Here is a 6248-nt window from a genome sequence, read left to right as displayed (position 1 = left end):
CACTTTATACAATCATCCTGCTGCTATTCTAGTTTGTTTTTGTTGATTATATTCAATTTCTGTCTCGTCTCGTTTGATCTTCTGTTGTTTTATATGTTTGTTTGCTCCCTTTCTTTAGGTAGGGCAATGCTTTTAGGGGTATGCTAGTATAAATCACATAATTTTTTTTGATCATGGGAAAATATATATATAGGCTTCAATCCATATTCCTTGTGTTTTAGCGCTTAGCCCATGTAGCCTATAACTAAAGAGCACTGTTCTCTGACCTCATCATAGCACATAGTATTACACGAACAGCTTAACAAATCTTTCAGTGGAGTAATGACATACCCTGTTATCATTTTAGTTTCACTCTCTTTAAGAATGGTTTGAAACTGCCATGTTGTTTTTTCTTCTTCATTTTAGCTAGACACAGCATAGGGAGCTGTGGTTATATTGATTGGCTCTCTGCAGCGCAGCCACAGTTAAGTTTCTCTCTAGGCCTTGGGAAAACAAGACAAATATTTTCCATCATCACCATAATACTTGGGTTGCCAAATGTTCCCCCTCAAAACCTATCACTGTGGTAGTGTTCCAGGCTCAATACCAGTCGTTATTAGAGATTATGATGGATCTGTAAACTGTTTCAATGCAGGCGTGGATGCTTGTTTAGATAAATGTTCTCAGAGCTATCAAAAAGCAAACTGGTTGCCCAGCATAACAAGTGTTTGCTCAATGTTATAACAATATATAGGGCCAGTTCCAAACGACCCTTTAGGACTACAAGGACCTATATTATGTGGACATGGAAGTTGGAGAAACCCAGATGAGGTCCTACCTGGGTCATTGTTTGGAAGTCTGCCTTATTGTACCTATTTCATGGATCAACATCATCATCATCATCAGTACAGTACAATACACTGCCAAATGTTATTATTTTGCCATGACAAAGGCTGTTTGAAGCTGCTTTTAAATGTCTATAGCTGCCGTAATGTGTACATTTTATATTGTATGAAAATAATATTTTATTTTATTGTCAGTATTTGTAAAGAGGACAGAATAACAGAAAAGTTATTTTATTATAGTTTCTGATATACTGTATAGTGTGTGCAGAAGGAATTCCTTAAATAAAGGTCATCATGATTAATGTTATACTGTGAACTGTGTAGCGCACTGGACAGCAGACATTGTGCATTAAGCTTAAAGGTCCAATGGAGCCATTTTTATCTCAATATCAAATAATTTCTGGGTCTTGCTTCAATAACACTCAGTGATAGTCAACTTCAACAGTGTAATAACACATTCAGAATCATCCATCAAAATTCCATTGAAGTATAAAATGATTATTTAAAACAAAATATTGTTATATATACAGTATCAGTCATAGGTTTGGACACACCTACTCATTCAAGGGTTTTTCTTTATTTTTACTATTTGCTACATTGTTGAATAATAGTGAAGACATCAATAAGAGTGAAGACAATAACACATATGGAATCATGTAGTAACCAAAAAAGTGTTAAACAAATCAAAATATATTTTTGTAACGACGGTCGTCAGGAATGGACCAAGGCGCAGCGGGTTGAGTGCTCATACTTAACTTTTTAATGAAAAAACACTTCCACAAACAAAACAAAACGATGGACGACGAAGACAGACTTGAAGGCACAAGACAGCAATTCAAGTGACAACCTCCCACAAATTACAAACACAAACACACCCTAATATATAGGACTCTCAATCAAAGGCAACTAGACAACACCTGCCTTCAATTGAGAGTCCACACCCCAATTAACTAAACATAGAAACAGACTAACTAGAAAGAACATAGACTAACAGAGCAGTGACCAAAAAACCCCGGAATACATAAATCAACTACCCTCTACATAATACACACACCCCGAACCACATAAACCAAATACCCTCTGCCACGTCCTGACCAGCCTACACTAAACAAAATAACCCTCATACTGGTCAGAACGTGACATTACCCCCCCCCCCCCCCAAAGGTGCAGACCCCGGATGCACCTCACACACAAAAAAAACCAACAACAAATAACCCCAAAAACACTAATAAATCTCCAACAGTACATGGGAGGGAAGGGAGGGTGGCCACCGTCACCGACGGTGTTCCTGCAACACCCCCCCCCAACCCCAATACTCCCCCCTCAGGAGGTGGCTCAGGAGCCGGACGCAGACCCCACTCCACCCCTGGCTCACTCCCCTCATTAACTGTCTCTACAGTGATGTCCCTCTCTGTCGACCCCGGACTGTAGGGTGACTCTAGGAGCTCTGGACTGTAGGGTGACTCTAGGAGCTCTGGACTGTAGGGTGACTCTAGGAGCTCTGGACTGTAGGGTGACTCTAGGAGCTCTGGACTGTAGGACGACTCTAGGAGCTCTGGACTGTAGGAAGACTCACTTGGTTCTGGACTGTAGCCAGACTCACTCGGCTCTGAACAGTGGGCCGTCTCACCTGGTTCCGAACAGTGGGCCGTCTCTCTCCGGGGCACTGTCGCCGGAAGCTCTGGACGAGGCACTGTTGCCGGAAGTTCTGGACGAGGCACTGTTGCCGGAAGTTCTGGACTGTAGCCAGACTCACTCGGCTCTGAACAGTGGGCCGTCTCACCTGGTTCCGAACAGTGGGCCGTCTCTCTCCGGGGCACTGTCGCCGGAAGCTCTGGACGAGGCACTGTTGCCGGAAGTTCTGGACGAGGCACTGTTGCCGGAAGGCCTGGTGCGTGGGGCTGGCTTAGGACGTGCCAGACTAAGGACACGCACCACATGGCTAGTACGAGGAACATGGACAGGACGTGCTGGACTGGGCTGACGCACTGAAGCCTGGTGCGTGGTGCTGGTAATGGAGGTACCATACTGGAGACACGCACCTTAGGGCTAGTGTGTGGAGCGGGAACAGGACGTACTGGACTGGGCTGATGCACTGGAAGCCTGATGCGTGGTGCTGGTACTGGATATGCCAGACTAGAAACACACACCTTAGGGCTAGTGCGTGGAGCGGGAACAGGACGTACTGGACTGGGCTGACGCACTGGAAGCCTAGTGCGTGGTGCTGGTACTGGATATGCCAGCTTTGAAACACACACCTTAGGGCTAGTGCGTGGAGCGGGAACAGGATATATTGGACCGTGAAGGCGCACTGGCGGTCTCGAGCGCAGTACTGGCTCCACCCTTCCTGGCTGGATGCCCGCTTTCCCCTGACAAATGCGGGGCGCAGGTACTGCGCACACCGGCCTGTGAATACTAGGCCTCGACGCCGTGCACATCACTCCAACGCACGGGACCTGACTAATACTAAGCTGCCCCCAATAAGCACGGGGATTTGGCTTGCGGCTCAATCCTGGCCCTGCCAAACTACCCGTGTGCCCCCCCCAAAAACATTATTGGGGCTGCCTCTCCGGTTTAATAGCCAGTCGTGTTCCCCTGTAGCGTTCCCGGTCTTCGCTCCATTTTTTCCATGGGCCCTCTCCGGCCATAATCTGTTCCCATGTACATTTCTCCCGTTGGTCCAACTCAAATTCCCTTTGCTCCACTAAGTCCACCTGTTGCTCCTTCCTCCGCTGCTTGGTCCAGATTTGGTGGGAGGTTCTGTAAACAAATCAAAATGTATTTTTGTAACGACGGTCGTCAGGAATGGACCAAGGTGCAGCAGGTTGAGTGCTCATAATTAACTTTTTAATGAAAAAACACTTCTACAAACAAAACAAAACGATGGACGACGAAGACAGACTTGAAGGCACAAGACAGCAATTCAAGTGACAACCTCCCACAAATTACAAACACACCCTAATATATAGGACTCTCAATCAAAGGCAGACAGACAACACCTGCCTTCAATTGAGAGTCCACACCCCAATTAACTAAACATAGAAACAGACTAACTAGAAAGAACATAGACTAACAGAGCAGTTACCAAAAAACCCCGGAATACATACATTTTACATTTTAGTCATTTAGCAGACGCTCTTATCCAAAGCGACTTACAGTAGTGAATGCATACATTTCATACAATTTCATACATTTTTTTTTTCCTGTGCTGGCCCCCCGTGGGAAACGAAACCACAACCCTGGTGTTGCAAACACCATGCTCTACCAACTGAGCTACAGGGAAGGCTAAATCAACTACCCTCTACATAATACACACACCCCGAACCACATAAACCAAATACCCTCTGCCACGTCCTGACCAGCCTACACTAACAAAATAACCCTCATACTGGTCAGAACGTGACAATTTTAGATTTTAGATTCTTCAAAGCAGCCATCATTTGCCTTGATGACAGCACACTCTTGGCATTCTCTCAACCAGATTCACCTGGAATGCTTTTCCAACAGTTTTGAAGGAGTTATCAGATATGTTGAGCATTTGTTGGCTGCTTTTCCTTCACTCTGTGGTCCAACTCATCCCAAACAATCTCAATTGGGTTGTCGGGTGATTGTAGAGGCCAGATCATCTGATGCAGCTCTCCATCACTGTCCTTCTTGGTCAAATAGCCCTTACACAGCCTGGAGGTGTGTTGGGTCATTGTCCTGTATAAAAACAAATGATAGTCCCACTAAGCGCAAACAATATGGGATGGTGTATCGATGCAGAATACTGTGGTAGCCATGCTGGTTAAGTGTGCCTTGAATTATAAATAAATTATAACACACAACAAATTCCACAAATTAACTTTTAACGAAATTAACTTTTAACCTGTTAATTGAAATGCATTCCAGGTGACTACCTCGTGAAGCTGGTTTAGAGAATGCCAAGAGTGTGCAAAGCTGTCATCAAGGCAAAGGGTGGCTACTTCGAAGAATCTAAATTGATTTGTTTGACACTTTTTTGGTTACTACATGATTCCATATGTGTTATTTCATAGTGTTGATGTCTTCACTATTATTCACAATGTAAAAATAGTAAAAAATTAAGAAAAACCCTTCAATGAGTAGGTGTGTCCAAACATTTGACTGGTACTGTAAATATACTTAGAATTTTAATTAGTGTGCTGGCTTCAGTAAAATCTGTGACATCTAAATTCCACTCAGTGTAATTTAGTTCATAAAAAACACTGAATTGTGTTGACATTTGACAAATAAACATTCAACAAATGGCAATATTTATAGTATAACAACCAGGGAATTAAAGCAATAACAATCACATCTCTGATTTCAAAATGAATGACACTGTGTGTGTGTGTGTGTGTGTGTGTGTGTGTGTGTGTGTGTGTGTGTGTGTGTGTGTGTGTGTGTGTGTGTACATGCTACAGGGAAACATATCTCATGTCACATATCTCATTCGACATGAACAGAAGTTTGACTCAGGTGGACTCAGGTGTTCCTAGAAGGCTATTTGACATTGAAATCCCAACCATAAACCCTGGGTAGAGGGGCTCAGTGAATATGGCGTGGAATGCATGCAGGTGGGTCAGTGTGTCAGAAGAGACGCTGTAGATGGACAGAGTGCCAGCCAGTTAGTCCAGATAACACTCCTACTCTTTTGGAGGAAGGGACACACATGGTATTGCGATTATCATTGTGCCTAGCAATGTAACTGTCACTATAGCATCCCAGAATCCAAGATGTTATTGTGTCCAAGCGCACAGACATTAAAAGAGTTGTTTCATTTATAGGCCACTGCTATATCAACTGTTTTCCCACTCCACTCTACCTCCCAGTAACAGCGCCCAGTAAGACCCTCTCTACACAGCACCATTGCCCAGTCTTTAAATCTGTCTAGGTGATCAGGATATGGCTGCTCATCTTCCACCCATGTAACCTTTCTGTTCTCCTCAGACAGAATGAGCTTTCTGCATGCTGTGTTTGGGTCCAGTGTGAGCTCACAGGCATCTGATGGTGAAAACAAGACACAACATATTGTGTTGGGAATACAATTACAATTCAAGTAGGAATACGTTACAATTCCCACCAAGTGGGTTAACCCTATTGGCTCAATGTGTAGAGTGATTGGCTTTCACAGCAGCGACCAAGGTTAGCTTCCCTGCCTCGCTGTTTGCTGCATCAGTGTCAGAAGTGGGATGGTGGCTGGGAGGCCATTGGAACACAGGGCCGGACGTGTTGGGGCGCTAATGTGGTCAAAGCACGGGGATGTGAGAGGGCAGTATACCAATATGAACCACGTTACAGTTCCTACCAAGTGGGTTAACCCTATTTGGGTGATGATATGTTGGGTGTTTGCCTTTCACACCAGTGGCCCGGGTTTGCATCCCTGCCCCACCATTTGCTCAAATATTACAAATCATGTTTATG

This window comes from Salmo trutta, chromosome 16 (genome assembly GCF_901001165.1).
Source record: "Salmo trutta chromosome 16, fSalTru1.1, whole genome shotgun sequence".
Classification (NCBI taxonomy): domain Eukaryota; kingdom Metazoa; phylum Chordata; class Actinopteri; order Salmoniformes; family Salmonidae; genus Salmo; species Salmo trutta.
This window is presented reverse-complemented; position numbering follows the sequence as displayed.